The 23,289-nt window shown below is 44.7% G+C and overlaps 1 long non-coding RNA gene across 6 annotated transcripts in view; it reads left to right on the top strand.

Annotated features, from left to right (window-relative positions):
* The window catches only part of LOC132356752 (uncharacterized), a 107,720-nt gene extending 86,182 nt beyond the window's left edge, over positions 1-21,538 (top strand). For 2 of the 6 annotated variants that reach the window (XR_009500034.1, XR_009500028.1), the window contains exons 2-7: positions 9,559-9,665; positions 9,884-10,107; positions 11,114-12,908; positions 16,223-16,434; positions 18,665-18,898; positions 21,458-21,532. This is a non-coding gene — a long non-coding RNA (uncharacterized LOC132356752). Of the gene's footprint in view, positions 1-9,558; positions 9,666-9,883; positions 10,108-11,113; positions 12,909-16,222; positions 16,435-18,664; positions 18,899-21,457 lie in introns of all 6 variants that reach the window. The other 4 variants (XR_009500029.1, XR_009500030.1, XR_009500039.1 and 1 more) reach the window with 4 other exon arrangements.
* The last annotated feature ends 1,751 nt before the right edge of the window (positions 21,539-23,289 follow it).

Genomic DNA, 23,289 nt, shown 5'->3' with positions numbered 1-23,289 from the left:
TGTAATGCAACATATTCACAGATTCTAGGGATTAGAGTGTAGACCTCTTTGGGTGGCAGGATCATTACCTACACAGAAGGAGTGTAGTTACTGGTAAAGACAAGGTCTAGGTATGACCGTGGGAGTGAGTGGCTTAAGTGGGGTAGAGAACAAATCACTGGAGGAGAGAAGGTTTGGGAGATGAGAGGCTAGGGTATTGCAAGGGGTATCTGAGAGAGTACTGAAATCACCAAGCATTAGACCGGGAATAGTATTGGAGAGAATGAGAGTCAATCAGGAAATAAAAATCACCAATGAATAGAGAGTAATGACCAGGGGATGAAGCAATTTTCATTGACAAGCTGTTGGGTGAGAGGAGGTATTGATAAAACAGATGCAGCTGAAGTTGGTGTCAAGGGAGAAGACATTTTCCAAGCTCTGCTTCTCTAGAAGATTCTTAAAAGGTAATCAAATGACAGAGAATTTCATCAGTGCAGAATTCCTTTATTCCATGTCTCAAGGAGAGCTCTCATACTTGTAGAGTATTGTTTTATATTTTTCCAAACATTTAAACATCTATTATCTCCATATATGCTCAGCTGTGAGATGGAAACAGACAAGCCATGTTGTCCCTCTTTCTCAGTATGGAAAATAAGGGATCCACTGGTAGCAAATAAGTGGAAACCTTAGATCGACTGTGTGCCCATTCAGTTACTGAGCTGAGTTATTGAAGATACTGTGGAAAATACAACAAAGAATAGCATCTAGTTTCTGTTCTCCAGGAGACGAAACTGTTGGGTCAAAAATCCCCTGGAGAATCTGATGAAAGATACGAAATTTTGCCCCTAAAAAGGCACATAAACACAAAATTTTACTTATAAGTTCATGACATCCCCAGTTTCCCAGAAGTCTCAAGGGGTCCGTGTATCCCAGGATAGAAACCTCTTGTCTAAATGCTGGGGTAAAACCATACGCAGTAGAAATGGACTTAACAACATTAGGTCACAAAGGAAGGTATGATTAGGCACCAATGAGTGGTACAGAAAATAGGAGTTCTGAGTTCTGAAGAATAAAGCATCACTGAACTGGGGGATAATTACAGAAAGACTGCATAGGATCTCAAAGAATTGAGATGGTTGCATGAAAAGAGGAGAGACAGAATTTCAGGCAGGAAGAGGGAGAGGAGAGAAATTGGAAATTAGCTTGGAATGTTTGGGAGACAGTCAATAGACCAGTCTGACCATCTGTGAAATGTGGGCAAAATGACTTCTAAGGAATATTTGTGAAAGAGAAAACTCTTGGTGAAAGTATCCTTCACCCCCCAAAACATTATTAATACGGTAGATGGATTTGATTCAGGATGAACAGTGCATAAAATTATTATTGTAATTGATTCCGTAGGGATTTCTAAATGTGTGGTAAACACTTTTAAAAGGTCTCTCTATCTTTAAAAGAAAATGTTGAAGCAGAAAAAAGTAACTTTCTCCTATTCCAAGTGAGAAGGTTCTCATAAGATCATATAAGAGCTCCTTGAACATTACATTTTTTCCTGTGACTTTTATGTACCTTTTAAGTGTTCTTAGCTTCTTCTGAAAAAGTGATTTATGAAGACCAAACAAAAGCCCTTGTTTATAACTGGGAAAAATAAGGCTTCCATTGCTCCAAGAGTTGGTGTAAGGTCCCAAGCTCATCTTCTGCTTCTCTTTCCTCCAACTTTCTTTTACTTTCTACAGAATACGAGCCGCCATGTGGCAGGGAGGAAGTAAAGTGGTTAGTACACTGTGGCTACTTTAATAGCATTTAAAGAGGAGTCAGATCTTTGAAGAACACAATATCAAATGAAAAACAGAGGGATGATGATTAATCATTCTATCTAGAGCTCTGAGTTGCCACACTGGAATCCGGATCTGAGGTATCACAGGGAAAAATCCTGTGCAGGACTCATCAAGGGACTGAATTACACCAAAATGCGATCCAGGTTAGCAATGTGGAGACCATGGAGAAATCCCCTAAAAGCAGGTTTTTCTGAGCTAAATTCCCCCTGGCAGCATAACCATCGAGAGTAATTATGAGCATTGCAGAATCATAGCATGTTAGGACTGGAAGGGATCTCAGTGTCCTCGGGTCTGACTCCATAATTATTTATTTATTTATTTATTGGGCTGTGTTGGGTCTTCGTTTCTGTGCGAGGGCTTCCTCCAGTTGTGGCAAGCAGGGGCCACTCTTCATCGCGGTGCGCGGGCCTCTCACTATCGCGGCCTCTCTTGTTGCGGAGCACAGGCTCCAGACGCGCAGGCTCAGTAGTTGTGGCTCACGGGCCGAGTTGCTCCGCGGCATGTGGGATCCTCCCAGACCAGGGCTCGAACCCGTGTCCCCTGCATTGGCAGGCAGACTCTCAACCACTGCGCCACCAGGGAAGCCCTGCCTCCATAATTGATGCTTGAGGTTCCTCTCCAGCACGGCAGCTCCTCTCTGAATAGACGTATCTGGAGACGGGCAAAGTCAGTGTGTGCTGGTAAATGCTTAACAACTGGACCCCCAAAGAGAAAAGAAAGACTCTGACTGGTAGTATTTGCCAATTTCCATGGCGTAAATACTCCCTCCATGGCCTATTCGAGCTTCCAACAAGACATCTCCTTATGTCGTATTTCCACCGTGTTACATCCGATACAAGTAAATAACCTTAGGAGCATAGGTAATAGTAAAACACAGTAAAATAATTAGAAAGTGATGAATTTGGAATATTTTTTACCTTTTTGTAGAAGTATAATTTAATATAATGATGTTGTAGGATTCAACTTATAATAATGGCTGTATGTAATAATTTGGCCAGACTGGTTCCATCACACCGCTGACAACAGCCCTAGAAAAGGACTGAGTTCACCCTCCCTAGGAAGGCCATCAGCTGGTTCTGATCAGTGGAGACACCACCCAAGCGCTCTCTTCTTGGCCTGTTCTCTCTGCCCCACGCCCACTTCTCTGTAGTTTCTTCCAACAACAAACACCATCCACAAAAATAAACTCCAGCTGGATTAGTGACCTAAATACAAAAGTAAAATCTTAAAGAACTAGGAGATACATAGATGGATATTTTTATAAACTTGGGGCAGGAGAGACTTAAGCATGATATAGAATCCAGAAACTATGGAAAAAAGAAAAAAGAAGAATGAGCAGACTTGATTTAATAACTTAAGACCTTTGTATAAGAAAATATTTCATTAGAAAGAAGTTCAAGGGAATTCATAGAATGGGAGAAAATATAAGTGCTGTATCTAGCAGCTCAGTAGCCATACTCAATAAAAAAGCTCTTAGAAACTAATTAGAAAAGGTATATTCACCCCTGTGTAAATCACATGGTTATTTACAATAGCCAAGATATGGAAACAACCTAAGTGCTCATCAGTGGATGAATGGATAAAGAAGATGTGGTGTATATATACAACGGAATACCACTCCGCCATAAAAAAGATAAAATCTTGGCATTTGTTAAAAACCTGGATGGACCTTGATGCTATTATGCTAAGTGAAATAAGTCAGACAAAGTAAGATAAACACCATATGATTTCACTCATAGGTGGAATGTGGAAGACAAACAAACAAAATAAGTGAACAAATCAAACCAAACAAAAACAAACAGGTCGATACAGAGAACAGAGTAGTGGTTACCAGAGAGGAAGGGGTCGGGGGGTGGGATGGCAAAATGGATAAAGGGGGTCAACCGTATAGTCACGGCTGGAAACTAAAATTTTGGTGGTGAGCTCGCTGTAGGGTACACAGAAGTAGAAATATAATGTTGTACACGTGAAACTTACATAACATTAGAAACCAGTGTTACCTCAAAAAAATTATTTAATTAAAAGCTCTTAGAAATCAAAAAGAAGACAAAAAATCCAATTGAAAAATGGGTCAAGGATATGAACAAGTAGAAACCACAGCAAAATGATATGATACCTTTTCACCTAACAGATTAGTAAACGTTAAAATGTTTGATAACCCCAGTGTCGGGGAAGCCATGGGAAACAGGCATTCACACACTGTTGATAAGAGTGTAAATCAAAGCAATCAACTTGAAGAGAGAAAAACAGTAATATCTAAAACAAAAAAATAAGTTAAAACGCATATACCCCTTGACCCAGCAGTTCTGTTATGAATTTATTTAAAAATTTTAAACTGAGGGACTTCCCTGGTGGCGCAGTGGATAAGAATCCACCTGCATGCAGGGGACATGGGTTTGATCCCTGGTCCGGGAAGATCCCACATGTGGTGGAGCAACTAAGCCCGTGCGCCACAACTACTGAGCCTGCGCTCTAGAGCCCGTGAGCCACAACTACTGAGCCTGCGCTCTGGAGCCCGCGAGCCACAACTACTGAAGCCCACGTGCCTAGAGCCCGTGCTCCGCAACAAGAGAAGCCACTGCAATGAGAAGCCCACACACCGCAGCAAAGAGTAGCCCCCGCTCACCCGGACTAGAGAAAGTCCGCACACAGCAACAAAGACCCAATGCAGCCAAAAATGAATAAATAAATAAATTATTTTTTAAAATGAGCTAAGGTGTGTGTACAAAAACGTTTGTCACAGCATGGTTGTACCTGTGTAATATTAGATACAATAAATGTTCTCTTATAGGAGACTGGTTGGAAACCTATGGGGTAGACACAAAATATAAGGCAGTTAAACTGTTACTTAAAGATCTTGTATGTGCAAATAAAAATGGTCTCCAGGACTATATCATTACGTGGAAAAAAGGTTCCAGGCACAGTGTTTAGAATTACTCCACTTATGTAAATTTAAAAGGATATGTGTATATATTTGTGTAGTCATGTCTTTTTCTGGAAAGAAATAAAGGACACTGTGAATAGGCATTACTGTTGGGTAGAGAGACTAGAGGTTAGGAGGTGAAAGATGTTTACCTTTCATTTTCTATCTTTTTATACTTAAAAAATACCAGGTTCGTACATCACCTTTATTTAGAGGAGAAACTCTTTTTTTTCCCCCAGAAATAGATCAGGGTGTCTTAGTTTTGGCTCTCCAGAAGCAGACACCAGGACAGAGATTTGTGTGTGAGGGTTCATTTTGGGGGTGAACTTGAGAAACATGAGTAGGGCATGGAGGAGGAGAGCTAGTAGGAAAGGGAAGGCTGTCCATCAAGAGTGTCTGTCAGTCAGGTTACCACTGAGAGCAAAGGAACGCTGAGATCCAGTGAAAGACTCAATACACAGTTAACCCTCCAACAGGTGCGTGTCCATTAGCTCCTGTGGGTCACTGATGGAAGTCTGCTCTGGGGCGTTCATTCCATTGCTCATACACAGACAGAGCAAGCTCTGGTGGCCCTGGGAAGCCTCAGGCAAAGAGTCAGGACAGCCTGCCTGGCGATGGTGGGTGGAGGGATGTAGGTGAGGCACTGGCCACATCTGCTACAGAGACCACAGTCGTCGTACCAGATTCTAATAAATCAATGATATGTGCATATTTGCTGACTTAGGAATCAAGTCTAGGAATCTCCCTCCTGATATATACTAACCTACCTGGGCCCTGATCAACAATATATGTAGGAAGACAGGTTTTATTACAGAATTGTTTTCAATTTTTTAAATGGAAATATAGTTGATTTACAGTGTTGTGTTAATTTCTGCTGTACAGCAAAGTGATTCAGTTATATATATATATATACACACACATTCTTTTTCATCCTCTTTTCCATGACGGTGTATCACAGGATATTGACTATAGTTCCCTGTGCTCTACAGTAGGACCTTGTTGTTTATCCATCCTATGTGTACTAGTTTGCATCCGCTCATCCCGAACTCCCACTCCATCCCTCCCCCAGCCCACCTTGGAGACCACAAGTCTGTTTCTATGACTGTGAGTCTGTTTCTGTTTCATAGATAAGTCCATTTGTGTCATATTTTAGATTCCACATGTAAGTGATATCATATGGTATTCATCTTTGTCTTTCTGACTTACTTTGCTTAGTGATAATAATCTCTAGGTCCATCCATGTTGCTACAAATGGCATTATTTCATTCTTTTTCATGGCTGAGTAGTATTCCATCATATATGTGTACCGCATCTTCTTTATCCATTCATCTGTCGATGGACATTTAGGTTGTTTCCATGTCTTGGCTGTCGTGAATAGTGCTGCTGTGAACACAGGAGTGCATGTATTTTTCTGAATTAGAGTTTTGTCTGGATATATGCCCCAGAGTGGGATTGCCGGGTTGTATGGTAGTTCTATTTTTAGTTTTCTGAGGAGCCTCCATACTGTTCTCCATAGTGGCTGCACCAACTCACATTCCCACCAGCAGTGCAGGAGGGTTCTCTTTTCTCCACACCCTCTCCAGCATTTGTTATTTGTAGACAGAATTGTTTTTAATACAGTGGAACCAAAACAAAAAATCCATCGCGAATGTGAACCAGTAGGTGATGAATCGAACACATCGTGGTGTATCCTATGTAAGAAGCCAAGAGAAAGAGTAAGGTGTATCTTGTTAACTTTCATGACAAAAATCTCTGAGACACGTTACACTGTATAACGATGTCCATAGCAGGGTGTCATTTTCTGTAAAGGAAAAAACAAAACAAGCGGGTGAAAACACACACAAACTCCCAGTCCAATATATGTGCACTTATGTGTACACAGAAAAAGATCAGGAAAGATAAACAAGTTACAGGAGTAAATGCAATTTAAAGTATATGTTGTTGTATGTTTGAATGTCTTATTATATGCTTTAATTTACTGTAAAACCCACATTGTATTGAAAGGGAGGCTAGAAATCATATATAGTTCATAGATTACTGCAGAGACTAGCTGAGGTGATACATGTAAAATGTCTAGCACAGAGAACCACATGCAGTCAATCTTCAATAAATGATTGGTATCAAAGGAGACGGCTCTTCCAGCCTGAAGAGCCCTTGGGTGTAAAGTGAGTCAGACGTTCTTCATGTCCTCCCACACCTGTTGACTGGTCCATCACTTGCAAGCCTCCCACCAGCCAGGCGTGGGGGATTATTTAGGGAAGAGGACCAAGTCCCACCCTCGTGAACTCATGTTCCGCCAGGCAGGCAACAATCAAATAAATGTGCAACGGGCCACAAGGTATCAGTGCTCTGGAGGAAGATGAAGCAGGAGGAGGGGGAGGGGAGAGTCGTGGGCAGGGTTGCTGTTGTTTACAGATGGTCTCTTATAAAGTGGTGTTTGAAACTTTGAGGAAGAGGACAATATTTGAGCTATCAGCTCTCCGAAAATAGGGAAGAGTGAGTGCAAAGGCCCTGAGGCACGTGTGCTTGGCCAGTTTGAGGAAGAGCCAGGAGGCTGACGTGGCTGGAGCAGAGGGGACAGGGGAGGGGGGGCCGGTCCCACAGGCAGCAGGCTCTGGAGCGTGTGGGTGTGGGCAGGCTCACGGCAAGGCAGGGGGTTCGCCGAGTGAGATATGAGGTGATTGCAGGGGGCGGGGCTGGTTAAGCAGCCTGGATGTCTTCTGTGGTTGCTGTTCAGACAGTGGACGGGGAGAGGGCCAGGTGGGCAAGGGAGATGGGAGGAGGTCCTCCTTTACAGGTGGGAGAAGGAAGACCCTGGGTATGACCATGGCAGTGAGTGTGGGGAAGGAGTGGAGGGGGTCACGTGAAAAAGAGTTGAAAGGTGAAAGCAGCAGAACCTGGTAATTCATTAGATGTGAATTATGAAGGAGAACTTAAAAAAAAAAAAAAAAGCCAAGAGTGAGGCTGAGGTGACACTGAGACTGCTGAAAGTAACAGCTGTGAGTAAGTCTTGAGGGAAAGGGCTCCCAGGAGCCCTTGTGCAATCAGTCTCCAGCCTCTTGCCCAACCAGATCCCCTTCTACCTAACACACACTTGAATTCTCCAGCTGCACCAAGTTACTGAGTTATCCAAAACGCCTTTGCCCTACTTGGCTGCCTAGGAACTCCTCTTCATCCTTCAAAACCCAGCTCAGGCATCACCACCTCTGGGTGGCTTAACGCTACAGCGCAAATGAATCGTTTGCTCTTCCGCGTCACTCCGGGCCTCGTGCACAGTCTAGTGCACAGCCTCCCAACCAATGTGAACTAGCACATCGGGTATGCACATAGATCACAGGCGTGCCCTTGGGCCTAGAGTAGCTGGAGCTCCTGGCCGGTCACCTCCAGCTGCCAACAGCACATCCATTGACCCTAGAGGACCACACAAGTGTTTCCATTTTCTGTACATGCGACGCTCTAGGGGGAAGATGGATGCGCTAAGGGTGCTAAATTGGAACCTTTAGTCTCCGTTTCAACTGAGGCCACAAGCAATAGATACAATATTCCAAAATGAGCTGCACGATTTGCAAGGAATGCTTATGAAGACCAGTTTTCTACTTTCAGCCCACCACCCACCTCCAGACTATACAGGGTGACACAGAGGCCGAGGAAAGAACTGCAGTCCACAGACGAGAATTTCTGGGGAGAAAGCTAAGCGGTGGGTCCCACCCAGAAGAATGGGGTGACTCCCTCAAAACAGTACGCAGGGGCTTTGAGGAAGTACTTGGAGGCTTAACCTATGTCCCTGAAGCTGGCGGGACACCGTGGGCTGGAGTCTGGCTGGGTCTGGAGGGAGAGCCTGCTGGGTCAGCCACCCTGACGGCCGAGCAAGGAGAGGCGGCCGCCTGGGGACCAGCCTGCGCTCAGAGTTGGTGGGCAGCGGGCCCACGGCGTTTCCAGATGGCGGGATGAAAAGAGGGAGCAGGGGGGCCAGGCAGAGAGTGAGGCGACCCTAGTAGGACGCGACCTTAGCGTCCAGGGGCCGAGGAAAGAGTGAAGAGTGGACAGCCAGAGGGCACGTGCTCAGCAGAAGCGGCTGCGGTGAGACGCTGGCGGGACTGTGGCCGAGCTGGGGACGGGGAGCTGGGGGGTCTGGGAGAACCACTGAAGGCGTCGCACGGGAAGGAAGCTGCTGGAACATGAGTGGGGCCGAGAGACAGAGGCCGATGCACTGCTGCTGGTGGTCCAGGAGCAGCTCCCAGCTCCCTGACTTTCCCCCTCATCCCCCCTGCCTCCCCCCTCTCCGCGGCAGGCAGGAATCCGAACCACAGCTGGGGGTGGGCTGGCTGGGGGCACCTTGCTCCTGCTGCCCTCAGCCCGCGGTCCTTGCCAGGGGGAGGGGCGGGCCAGGTTTTCCTGTGCAATGAAGTGTGAAGCTTTTGATGATCACACTTGCCTGGCCATATAAATCACTGAAACGAGCTGGTGTTCTGAGATTTAAATGACTGGGACGTTTCTCATGTCTAAATGTGATCAGGAAAGTCACGGGCCCCTGATTCCCCCCCCCCCTCCACCCCGCCGAAAGCTCTAAGGGGAGGCTGCAGGTAGAATGGACTTCCCTGCTCGCTGCCCGCTGCGGTCCTGGCTTGTCCGTCCTCACAGGTGCGCCTCTGACCGCGTCCTCCCCCCTCTGCATCCGCTCCTTGAGGGCAGGAGCCACACTCACGCCTGTCGGCTCCTAGGATTTGGGGCAGCGCTGGGCGCACAGGGGGCACCGTGGAGTTTGGGGGACGGACCCAAATGCCATCCCGTCGCGCTTCATTTCTGTTTCTTTCTCCCCAGTTTTCTCAGTTGGAGCTCCTCGCCTCTGTGCCTGGAAGGAGTTGCAGGTGTGTGTGGGGAGAGAGTGGTCACCCACATGGCCCCGGCGCAGCTCGGGGGGCCCCCAGGTGAGTCCGGCGGGGCTGACAGCCAACACCAGTTCCCTTCACCTGCGAGCACCCCTTCATCCCAGCGCCATCCCTCCCACCTCCCTGCTCGAAATAGTTTTTTCCAGTCTCTCCCCCAGCGGACACCCCACTTCCTCGTCACCTTAAGGAGCGTCACCTCTTTCTTACCTGCGCGAGTTGCATTTGACATCCCTTCTTCTCCATCTTCGTTCACTTAGAATTCCACACACGTGGTGAGACAGGTGTCCCTACAGCTACGTCACTACGTCTGTGAGACAGGCGTCACTTTGTCTACGTCACTACGCCTGTGTTACAGGCATCACGCGGAATGAGGGTGCAAGAACTGCCACCTGGCTTCCTCTGAACCACTGCCACGTGCGTCGTCCCCATGTTGCTCCAGACGCTGGGGACGGCCGAGCTCCGGGGCCGGTCAGCCTCCAAGGTAAGACTCGATTTCGCCATGGGGCAACAGCTAAATCATTTTGCTGAGTACCTGAAACTAACGCAACATTGTAAATCAACTCTATTTCAATAAAAGCCAGTTAAAATAAATGATGGGGACGGAGTTAGGAGGTGAGAAAAATTGTCTGATGCCAAAAAGCACCTGAGCTGAACTGGAAAGAAGGTGTTTCTGAGGAACCTGGTCGGAAAACGTGGCAGGCAGTCTTCGGGCTTGGGTTGTGTGTCTGCAGCTGTGACTCATGGTCGTGACCGCCTGCACCATTATTTGGAGACTCAGGCAAGACTAAAAATGTCTAATAAAGTGTGCTTCACGTTGATAAGACTCTGGAAGCAAGAATAGAATTTTATTGTTTAGGCTGGCAGAAATTACTAAAACAGTCATAAATGAAAACCGTGCCGCCTGATTCTTTGAGCTATGTACACGAAACGCTCTTAAGTCCATAGGGTTTGGTAACCGGGTGATGACTTGCAGTGTGTGAACGGAATGATTTCCTCTTGGCCAGAGAATACACGAGGAAAGGAGATTACCCCCCTTATGGAGTATTTGCTGTGTCCCCCTCTGTGGATGGGCCCACCGCTATCCCTTCACTTCCTCTATCGAATACAAACCCTGTCACACACCTTGCCAGCCACCCCTCACCTGTGGCATCGTTCCTCGGAGGCGGGCAGAGGATGGCCCAGCCGGAGGCAGGACCACAGGAGAGGCAGGAACCTCCAGCCCACTTTCTCCGCATCCCAGCTCCGGGATCCAGGCCAGGCAGCACAGGGGCTCTGCCTGTGGCCCTCTCCCCTCTCAGAGAGAGGACAGGTGCGGAGTTGAGAAACCAAGGGCTACAGGCGCTCCCCTTAGCTTCTGCCCTGGCGCAGGGCAGGCACCGGGGTGCCCTCTTCCACTTGGGGTACCTGCCAGGGATTCCCAGTCCCCCCCCAGGACTGCAGTCTTTTCCTTCGTCAGGCCTCGCATGGTCTCTGCTTTCCCCCAACAGGAGAAGACCTCGGCACCGTGACCTCAGGGCCACGCAGAAGATGCCTGCCCTTCCAGATCCTTCAATGGGGGACAAAGGCTTTCATTCCTCCAGCAGAGGTGGGGCTGCAGTGCGAACCAGAGCTTCCCAACCTCTGTGCCAGTTGTCAGTGTGTCGACAAACTGGTCTCCTCGGGTGTCGGGCACCTCGGCAGGGCCTGGAGCCTCCCTCCTCATCCCTCTCCGTGGTCCCTGAGATGGTGCAAGTATTACCACTCCCTGTGACAGCCACGACATGCAGACAGTCTGAATGACAGCAGATGGTCCTAGTGAGGAGATCCTGGTGAGGATGGGCCCGAGTTCCGCCGGAGGCAACTCCGCCCCTCAGCTTTTTAGCCAGAGCATCACTACCGGCCGGAGGGGCGGCCGGGTGCAGGGCTGGGGGCTCTGCTTCATCCCCGGGGCGCCAGGCGGACCTGAGCCCTGTGGGCCCCACCGAGCTTTTGAAGTGGAAGGTTCCCCATTATTCTAACCACCCCAGAATCCTCCCTGGCCGCCTTTCTTTTTCTCCAGTTTCACCCAAGGGTAGAGTTGGCCCCGGCCAGCATCATGCCCTCCGCCTTCTCTGGCCCTGTGCTGGGAACTCAGAAGCAGGTGTGGGAGCCCGTGGCTGTGCCCTTAGCCGCAGGTCGCAGGGGACACGGCCTCCGTTAGCACGCCGCAGGAAGGCTCCAGAACTAACAACCACGCTCGGCTTTGGGGGGTTTACAAAACACATACTGCCCCCCAAAACTGCAGGGATATTTTAAAATTCAAATGGGTTATATTTTCTAAGCAAGAGCTACATTGTTTTCCCAAAAGCAGTTTTCAGACATTTCAAAAACTTTAGCTGGTGAGTCAAAAATCTCCTTTTACTCCTTCTGTTTTCTCTCGCTCTGAAAATACATACGTATGTTTACATAAGCACGCGCCACGCTTGGAGGCGTATCTTCTAGGATGTAGATAACAAAGGCGAGTGCGGCGGTTGGAATCCAGGCGCTTGGAAGAGATGGGTCTGTGCTCTGCGTCCCAGCACAGCGTTTAGCACTCTGTTACGTATGGAGCGTGTGTTCCCCTCACGTGCACCCTCGTCTTCCCCTGCGCTCGCTGACCTGACCCGAGGCGGCTGGGCTGACGTCCCGTGCTCGCAGCAAGTGCTTGGAGAGTTCCCAAGGCCGGCAAGTCAAATGTTGCGGCCAGGTCATCGCCTGTTTCCAGCAAAATGAGTTCCTATCCATTTAGGCCCGTCTTACTGCTCTTTGTTATAACTATTGCCAAGGAGAAACGAGCAGGTTTGGGTACCACAAGGCAAAATAATATTTGAGATTTTAACATATGCTTATTTCTTAATATTGTAAGCACCCTATTGTGATTTGGGGACTTTTGTGTTAGTCTTCGATCCTTCTCCCACAGAGTCCGGGAGGACTGGGTGCCCTGGCCTTGGCCTTGGGATGCGCGGTCTCACTCCCCGTGCACAGAGGCGGCGTCCTTTGCACACGACGGGGCTGAGTGGAGGCTCCAAGCTCGTGTGGCCTGAGACATTCCATCGCAGAGGCTCTCCTAGCAACATGGCGATGCCAGCAAACCCAACAATGCCCTTTTGTCGTTAGCTCTATAAAGCCTGTGGCATGAGTCTCACCAGAAAATTCAAAAGATATTTTGCAAGCGAAGAGCGATTTCCAGCTGAAGCTTTGAATCGGTTGCTTTCCTCCAACCTGCAAATATCAAACTGGACCGGCACCAACTTGTCGCCTCAAGAGCAGGACGTACCCAAAGAGGTGAGTCCAGACCGGCCCAGTCCTGGCTCTGGTTCGGGAACCACCTGTGTACCACCGGCAAGTCACTTAACTCTCTAGATCTCACTGCTCTCGTCTCCACGCATGTGCAGTTACTTCTTGACAGTGCCGGGTACTCGCTAACCGTCCAGGTTCCTGGGCTGACACCCGTTCTCCTGCTGCGTCGGAATCTCTGGGGCTGTGCTCCACAAACGTGACTTTCAACCAAAGGCAAATAGATGACGTTGCTGAACAATTGTAAAAGTGCTTAGGTAACTAGCTTTCTAATGTGTTTACTTGGCATAAAGAGGGCCAGCGCACACTTAGAATTGGCATGTTGTGTATATGGTGGGGAGCACGTTTTTCTCTAATAGATTTTAGAAAGGACTAAACCAACCCATTTTCTTTGCTGTTTCTGATTAGCTGTCCTCTATAACAGACTGTAAATCATGCACCCCTATCAGGAAAACACTTTTGAGCATGTGTTTCCAGTATTGGCACTTTAAAAATATTGAATATTAATATCTATTTATATACTATATTGTGCTTTAGTAGGAACATATTATGAATATGTTCCTAATATTTAAAAAATGTTTTTAAAGGAAAAAAGTTGAAATAAGATTTAAGATTTTGATTAGTGAAAATTTTGGTTTAGTACTTTGTGATATAGCGAGATCAAAACCAATTTGTAAACAGCAAAGATTTACTGTATAGCACAGGGAACTATATTCAATATCTTGTAATAAATTATAATGGAAAAGAATAGAAAAAGAAGAATATAGATATATATATATATAGATATATATATATATATAGATATATATATAACCGAATCACTTGGCTGTACACCTGAAACTAACACAATATTGTAAATCAACTTCAATAAAACAAACAAGAAACAAATTTCTGATGTTGGTTTTGAATTCGCTATCTTTTATTGCTTAGTTATAATAAATGAAAACATGCTTCACAAAGATATGTAGATTTAAGTGGAAGAAGTGCCCTTTTTTTCTGTACTTACTAAATTATGATACTGATTTTTTAATTCCCTCCACTAATTATCCCAAGGTTCCTTATGGGCTAGTAAATTTCCATTTTTTCTGAATGTCAAATTGATGTTGTTGAAAATTAGAAAGTGTGGCACTTTTTTACATTTCTAACAAACATATTTAAAATGTGATAAAATTCTTCATTTGGAAAAACTGGGGGCAGGTTCAAAAATTCTGTTTCCAGAATTTTTATGTTTGCAGATACGAGTTTTTACATTGTTTGTGACAGTAAAAGCCACGTAAATCAGAAACATTCTCAAACATCCAGTTTCAAAATGCTCTTTCCGTAGCATGAATTTCTTTCAAACGTTATTCCTTCCTCACTCAAAATAACATCATTCTCGCAAATGGACAGATTAAGCATATTTACTTTTTGGAAATGTCTGCCAGACTGTGTGTCAGCCCCTTATAACCACACCCCAAAAAAGCCAGCATATTTGGAACATTTGTATTTGTAAAAGAATAATGACCATTTCAAATTTAATCACGTTTTTAAGTGCTTTGCCATCAGATAACTTATAACCATCCGAGAGCACAAGAGATTTTCATGGTCATTCCCCTATTTCTTTTTTTTATGACATCCGGTAGCATTTGGGGGATCTCTGGTTCAGTGTTTTTGCTGTAGTGACATCCTTGTGACTGGTGCTGTCAACGAACGTCATGGGAGGGACCAGGTCTGGGCGTTTTCCTCGGTGTCCTTTCTTTCTTTTTTTTTTTTAAATTTATTTATTTATTTATGGCTGTGTTGGGTCTTCGTTTCTGTGCCAGGGCTTTCTCCAGTTGTGGCGAGCGGGGGCCACTCTTCATCGCGGTGCGCGGGCCTCTCACTGTCGCGGCCTCTCTTGTTGCGGAGCACAGGCTCCAGACGCGCAGGCTCAGTAGTTGTGACTCACGGGCCTAGTTGCTCCGCGGCATGTGAGATCTTCCCAGACCAGGGCTGGAACCCGTGTCTCCTGCATTGGCAGGCAGATTCTCAACCACTGCGCCGCCAGGGAAGTCCCTTTCTTTTTTTTAATTCTGCCAAAGCTGCCACTCCATGGGTGGTTATACTTATATGGATACCACCCCACTCCCACTTCTTTTTTTTTTCTTTCTATCTTTATCTTCTCCTTCCAATTTTATTGAGATATACTTGACATACATCACTGTGTAAGTTTAAGGTGTACGGCATCATCATGTGACTTACATACATCATGAAAGGATAATCGCAATAAGTTTAGTAAACATCCGTCATCTCCTATAGATAAAAAATCAAAGAAATAGAAAAAATATTTTCTTTTCCTGGTGATGAGAACTTGTGTTAGGATTGACTCTCTAAACAAATTTCATATATAACACACAGCAGTGTTGATTCTACTTATCATGTTGTACATTGCATCCCTAGAACTTATTTATCTTATAACTGGGCGTTTGTACTTTTTGACCACCTTCATCTAATTAAAGAAGCCATACTTTGATGAGCATATATCTTTGTCTGGCACGTCTGTTCTTTGGCAGCCCATATGCAAGCATTTCTGCAGGTACTTCATTATTGAAACAACCCAGCCGCTCACTTACGGAGTCGTGTTAGAAGGCTCTCAACTTTCCTTCTTCCGGCAATCAGCCCATAGTTTGTAATTTTTTCTAACACTTTGCTTGTGTCTTCTAAAGGGTCTCTAACTAAAGAGAGCGTTTTCATTTTTCATTATTGCTTTATGTAAATTATTTCTCTGCTGCAGTTTCTCTAACGGTGTATTTGCTATTAGATAAGAAATCTCAAAAGTAGCTTCTAAATATTATAAAAATTTAGTAAATTATTTTAAAATCCTGGATGGAGAATCACATAACCATACACTTCAAACAAAACAAGAGGCTTAGTTTTTTATATTCTGGAATTTTAATTTTAATTTTTGTTTTGGAATTTTAATTTTAAACTGCTTGCTAACCATGATAATTTTGTTCTGTCGTCTTCTAATATAGCAAAGGAACGCTATACACTTAGGTCAGTGTTCATTGTTAACAATAATAGATGTAAAATGCTATATTTCAAATAGACTTTTTGTAAAAGCTTTTTAATTTGAGAGAATTTTAGATTTACAGAAGAATTGCTAAGATAGAACGAAGAATTCCCATATACCCTTCATTGCAGCTTCCTTTAGTGTGGACGTCTGATATAACCATAGTAAATCCATCAAAGCTAAAAAATTAGCATTAATAAAGTATTATTAACTATAGACTTTATTTGAATTTCTCCAGTTCTTCCATTATTGCCCCTTTTTTCTGTTCCAGGATACCATGTCACCAAAAGAGTCAACAGCCAATGCCGCGTAATAATTTTGTGAAGATTTGTTTAGTTAAAACTAGATGATATTATTTGGCATTCCATTTCACCAAGAAGAGCTCACTGCAAGTGTTACAAGATGCTGAAAGCAGAGATGGCTTTGTCACTTTCTTTCCTGCTGTGGAATTAGGACTCTGTTTTCCACTGGACCGGAAATAAGGTTGGTCTAGCTTGTGGGCCGAATAAGGGGCCAGTCTTAATATGTTTATTAAATGTTGGGGAAACTTTACTTCTTCCTTGCCTTTCCTTTTTGAAGACAAAAATTTGTGTCTGTAAAAATTCTCAAATTTCCTTTCTATAGCAAATGGCCCTGCTATAAAGAGAGGGCCAGGGTCTTTTGTACCCCCTGGAGCACCCACATCCCATTTCGGGGAACACTGCCCTATATTATATTCGTGCTCCTTTGGTGGTCCAGAGAATCAGCCCTAAACCCCTGCTCATATTAACAAGGGCTAAACTAGGAAAACTGGACAATTTCAGTGTCTTGTTCTGACATGTGCCTGAATTATGGTCTATAATAAACAATTATTGAGTAACCTATTAAGGCAGTGAGTACACCCAAATAAATTTCTCCAGGAAACACCTCTTAGACCATCCCTCAACAAATTGTTAAAACTTCTGGTACTTTTGGCAGGGTGGTGGGGGAAAACCTTTGGGGGGTGAGGACCGATAGCCCTGGGGCACCGTGTCAGTCACACCACAAACTCGTGTGGCTGGAAATTGAATCCTCGATAGCTATGTCATTCACTTACTGAAGGAACAGATAATGTTGTGGATACTATTCTGTGCTGCCTGATCCCCCTTCAAGAAGGAGCGACTTCTCCCCCAGCTGCTGGGGATGTGCTAGAAGGCCCTTACCATCGACCCCCTTTGGGGATTGCCTCAGCTGAAGAAAAGTGCCTCACCCCAGGCCCACCTCCTCCCAGGACCAGCCAGCATCCAGTGCCCGATCCATGGGGCATGAAGGCCTGGCCCCTCCTCCCATCTTGGAGCAGCTCTGAGGGGCCATCCAGCTTCTGACTCCCCAGGGGTTGGCTTTGCTGGGAATCCGTCGCAGAGCAACTTCTCCCTCCATCCAATCCTGCTTCCCCCGCTCCCCTCCACAGGAGCACCCCCTAACAGATGTTCTGCACACGAGTCTCAGAGAATCTGCTTCCCAGAAAACCCACCTGCCACATAGGGAAGTCAAACAAGCCAAAACAGTGTGCAAAGGAAAATAAGCACACCTGTGCTTGCGGATGCACCCAGAGATGGTCCTGAGTGTGTGAATGTGTACGTATAAAAAAAAAATACGTGTTTTGGGACTTCCCTGGTGGCACAGTGGTTAAGACTCCGCACTCCCAATGCAGGAGGCCCAGGTTTGATCCCTGGTCAGGGAACTAGATCCCACAGGCATGCCGCAACTGAGAGTTCGTGTGCCACAACTAAGGAGCCCACATGCTGCAACTAAGGAGCCAGCCTGCCACAACCAAGACCCAGTGCAACCAAATAAATATTTTTTAAAAATGTGTGTATGTATATATGTGTCGGCCATTTTCTTAGAAAAATTGTAGCATCTTATGTTTTTTTATTTATATCATATTTTAAAATCTTAAAATTTATTTTTACATAGTGATACATAAAGTTTTAAAATTACTGCCTACTATGCCATTGTATGGACACACCGTGTAATAGCCACCATTCGAGTGCCGACTGTTTGCTGGGCACTCTTGCACCCTCTTTGTATTTATTCAACATATTTATGGAGAGCCTGTTATGTACCAGGCACTGTTCTAGGTGCTATGAATACTAGCAACTATTATCTCAGGCTTCACTTCAACCTTAAAAATTAGCTACTGTGATTATCCCGATTTTACAGAGGAGAAAACTAAAGTTTAAGTAACTTGCCCAAGGTCACAGGAATAGTAAGTAGTGGCACCAGAATCCATAACCAGGCAGCTGGTCTCCAGTGCTTCTGCTTTTAACTCCTCCACTAGCACCCTCCCCGAGCCCCCTCTTGATGGGCAGTCGGAGTACATGCAGCTGGCAGCTGCTATAAACAACGCTGCAGTGAACATCTTTTCTCATGTGTCTTTGGGTGCCGTTTCCCCACTTTTAAAAAGCACTGAGAAAGGGAAGCAGGTGAGCTCATTAGCTTACCGGATATCTGTTAGCAGTCCCAGGTCATTTTAAAAGGTGCCTTTCTCCAAAATTAGGGATTTAAGGAATCGAAAAATACTACGTTCCATTCTTAATATGAAAATCTTGGGTTAAGCCTTTGAAATACTTCCACGCAGGCCCTGTGTGTCGGATGCATATTTGCAGATAGGGTAATACCTGGATTACCATCGCCAGCATCCCTGGTGGGAAGTGGAATGTTTTTATTAAAATTTCTCTTGTTTGCGTTTCAGAAAAAAAACGAACGCAGATCCACAAGCCAGGTCTGGTTTTAATCAGAGCATAATCTTTATGAGACAACGCGAGGCTGAGAATTTTTTAATCTGATATTTTGAAAGAAAAATCCGTGTTCCAAAATGATACAAACCAATCAGCCTTAGAAGAACGATGGAAAAAAGAAATCTCTTGCATAAAAGAGAAGCAGGAAATTCCAGAGAAGTTTCACAGGGAGGAGGGGAAAACCCAAGGTCTGTATCGCTATTTATGGGCTTATTTCTTCATACAGGGTAATAATCTGGTTTTGTTGGACAACCAAAATTCAGTTTAGAGGGAATCACAGCATTCTCTCTCCCTGAAGTGAGAACATAACTGAACATATTACAAACCCACTCTGTGTCCCATGATCCATTAGCCCTTTAGATAAATATTTCATCCTCTTCGGGGACTCTTCCCATTGTGGTCATAGATCCATCTCATATTAGATGATTTAATACCTTAGTAATTTGGAGCGTCTCTGTCTGTAGACATTGCTGAAATTTTTATATTTTCATGTACATTCCACTGATTGGGGGCAAAAGTCCTGATTGGCAGGACTTCAGGGTGAGTTGTTGAAATTTATAATCATTTTCATATAATGCTCGGCTAGAGTGGGGATAGTAAAATCTCAATCTTCCAATAAGCTGCAAAACTATTAATGGATTTCTAGGTCATGTTGTTCAGGGTTAACACTCAGTGGAATATATTTTCCATTAAATATGAAAGTGCTCCAAGTACGTTTTATACCAGGTGTGTTAACTTTACTGTTTCCTGGAGTGTCTATAATTTCAAAATTAATCAAGTCTTCTTTTATGTGCTTTTGCATGAATTCTGGCTTTCTTTTGAACAGTCATAATGACTCAAAGATGGAGACTAAAAATTGGCAAGAAAAAGCCAATAAAAGCATAAAGTCCAGAGTTTCAGAGAAATGAGATTTACCAAATGATATACAGTATAGTTCCCTCGACCAGAGCTTTCAATGTTAAATTTATTCGAAAATGCCTCATTTAGTGTTTATTTTTGCCAGTTTCATAGCAGGAATCATATCACGAAGGTTCAATGAGCAAATCAAACACCATTTTAAAATTCATCCTTGGAGCATAGGCGTGTCTCTTCTCTTATTCCATTGTCTTATCTCTTTCCAAAGCAATACATTTAAATTTTTATGTGACTAAAATCGTCACATGTCAGAATACCGGAGGGCTTAAAACTCCAAATGTTTTGGCTTACACATTTCAATTTCCTAACTCCACTGCAAAAAGAAAAAGAACACTGGATAAATTAAAATAGCTGATGTTTTCCTATCATTAGTCTCCATTTATTTCTCTTTGCGTACATTATACATGTTTACTCGGATAAATACAATTGCCTTTTCTTCGGTTGCTTAAATCTCTTTGTCTACGAAAAGTAGAAAGAGCTCATCCATTATTTAAGTTACTATTTCTATAACTGAATTAATACATACATCTACCCGAGCAAAGAGGTTGACAGAGTGAAGGTCCGCACAGAGGTTCCGCTTGAAGTCCCACTTGATCTCTGTATGGATACGTAATAGTGAAAGCACGTTGCCAGAAATACCAGGTTTTAGTGCTATGATGATGGCGTAAATGATACTGTAAGAGGAAGAAACCCTCAAATATTTTCAGCATTTAAAAGGATGTTCTCCTAGTTTAAAAGATGCCTCTCTTACTCTCTTAATTCTCCAGGGCACAGAGCAGGAAGTCAGAGCTGTTACGTTCTGCTTTGCTGAGTGTAGGTCAGACTGATGTATATTGATTGCCCTGGATTTTTCAGTATAAAAATTTGGAGTTTGAGCTTTTCTTCAAGTTATCAGTCCAACCTCACTCTGCCACTGCTTGGGTTCCCCCAACTTCAGTTTCCTGGCTCTGACCCACAGGTTTTACACTGGCCCCAGTGGCTGCTTCTGTGAAGGGAGGACAGAGAATTTCAGGGCAGCCCCGGACAGGAAGTCAGGGGGAAAACGTGAAGTTTGCGAGAAAGTAGGGTCAGGCACTTGCCCCATAGGCCTCCACAGCTGAACCTGCATTCGTGTATTTGTTTCATAGATGAATTGACATACTTTAAGAGAAGATGTATTCTCTTCTGAAGTATTGCCTTGTACATTGCAGCTCATGGAAGATAGCCCTCTGTAATGGTAAAGTGAAAGCACACACACACCTGAGCTGTTGGCAACGTGTATTTTTTTTTTTTAAGTTTTTTTTTTTTTTTGGCTGTGTTGGGTCTTCGTTTCTATGCGAGGGCTTTCTCTAGTTGCAGCGAGCGGGGGCCACTCTTCATCGCGGTGCGTGGGCCTCTCACTATCGCGGCCTCTCTTGTTGGGAGCACAGGCTCCAGACGCGCAGGCTCAGTAGTTGTGGCTCACGGGCCTAGTTGCTCCACGGCATGTGGGATCTTCCCAGACCAGGGCTCGAACCCGTGTCCCCTGCATTGGCAGGCAAATTCTCAACCACTGCGCCACCAGGGAAGCCCAATGTGTATTTTTAAAACAAATACATGGTAGGGGGAATGTGGGAAAGAGACAGAGAACAAAAGAACTGATCAGTAACAGGTGTCCTGCTTAGAGAGGTTCATTTAAGGAATTGGCCCATGTGATTGTGGAGATGGGCAAGTACAACATTTACAGGACAGCAGCGGGTAGGTTAGGCTGGGGCTCAGGCAAGAGTTAAGTTGCGATCTTGAGTCCAGAACCCACGGGGCAGGCTGGCAGGACTTGTGTGTGGAGTCTTGAGGCAAATTCCTTCTTCTTCCAGAACCCTCAGTGTCTGCTTCAACTGATCGGATGAGGCTCACCCGCATCATCAAGGGTAATCTCCCTCCAAAGTCAGCCGATTGTAAGTGTTGATCATATTGACAAAATATCTTCACAGCAACATCTAGACTAATGTTTGACCAAACAACTGAGCCCCATAGCCAGGCTGACACATAAAATTAACCCTTGCAGTATTTCCCCCAATTTTAAAGGAGGAGAGTGGGGCTTGAAGAAGGTAAGTAACTCGCTCGAGGTCAAACCATGAGAATGAAGTAATATCAAACTTTGTCCTGTGCAACCTCAGTGCTTGTGCTCTTAATCACAAACCCTGGCTGCCTGCTTAGATTAATTGCTAAATTAGGTAAGAAGCTCTAAAAGAGAGGCACTTGAACCTGGTAGGTTTTGATTTAAGGCAAGGGTTTGAAACACAGGGCAGACAAGATAGAGTAACAAGGACCAGATTTACCCTCTTGCCTGAAATAACTGGAAACAGAGATAATGTATATGAAACAAGAGTTTGAAAGACCCTGGATATCGGGTAGTAAAGGATAGCAATCCTTGAGAGACAAGAAGCAAACCGGGGTTGGGGTGGGGGGCATCCAGTTGCCCCAGCCCTAAAGGAGGGTTTCCAAGCAGTGGGGCAGAGGGGGACACCCAGGCAGATCTCTGTGATCTCCCTGTGTTGAGGAGACAGCCGAGAGTCTAGGGAGGCCAAGGTGGCTAGAGTTAGTGGGAGAAGAGGGAGCCATGTGGAGAAAGCTTCTAGAAATATCCAGAGGGTCTCCCCTGAGGCTTCAGCTGACAACCTATCAGCAAGCGTGTGTGAGAAAACTCCTGAGGCTGAGGAAAGAACCACCCAAGAGATAAAAGTAAATACTCTCCGGAGATAACACAGGGCCAGAGCAAAAGAGGCATAATTCATGGAGATCCAAGCGTTTGCCTTGGTGGTGAGGCAAAATTAGACCTGGACTACATTCTCTCTGTTTCTGCCCAACAAACCTTAAAAGCAAACTTGAAAGGATTGAACCATTTCCAAGTAATTTAACTGTGCTCTGGAGTAGAGTTCAAGAATAGTTCGAGGACTACAAAAATAGGTGGTACCCAACAAGGTGAAATTCACAGTGTCTGGCATCCAATCTAGATTACTAGGCATGCAGAGCAACAGGAAATCTTGACCCGTAATCAGAGGAAGAAATAAGCTCATGGAAACTGATACCCAGATGACATAGGTGATGGAATTAGTGGACAAAGATATTTAATAGTTATTATATCTGTATTCAGTGTGTTCAAGAAATTGGAGGAAAGATCATGCATGATTAGCAGAGACATGGAAAATATAAGATACAAACTGAAATTCTATGAAAACTACAATATCTGAGACTAGAAACACACTGAATGGGATCAAAATAGATTAGACATGGCAGAGAAAAAGATTAGTGAATTGGAAGACTTAGCAATGGAAAGTAAATACAATGGAACATGGAGAGAAAGACTGGAAACAGTAAACTATCTGTGCACTCTGGGACAGCTTCAAGTGGTCTAATGTATGTGTACTTGGAGGTCCTAGTCTCGGCAAACTAGGCATTGAAGGGAATTCTACTTGATAAAAGTTATCAAAGGAAAATGTATAGCTAGCCTCCTATGTATGGTGAAGGACCGAACACCTTCCCCTGGAGATTAGAAACAAGACAAGGATGTTCACTCACCACCTGTATTCAGTATCGTACTGGAGGTTCTAACCAGATCCATCGATAAGGCAAGAAAAAGAAAGAAAAGCCATCTTAACTGGAAAAGAAGTAAAACCATTTTTATGCATTGATGACGTTATCATCT

This window comes from Balaenoptera ricei, chromosome 2 (genome assembly GCF_028023285.1).
Source record: "Balaenoptera ricei isolate mBalRic1 chromosome 2, mBalRic1.hap2, whole genome shotgun sequence".
Lineage (NCBI taxonomy): Eukaryota > Metazoa > Chordata > Mammalia > Artiodactyla > Balaenopteridae > Balaenoptera > Balaenoptera ricei.
The sequence above is the reverse complement of the archived record's forward strand: the minus strand, read 5'-3'. Positions and strand labels throughout refer to the sequence as shown.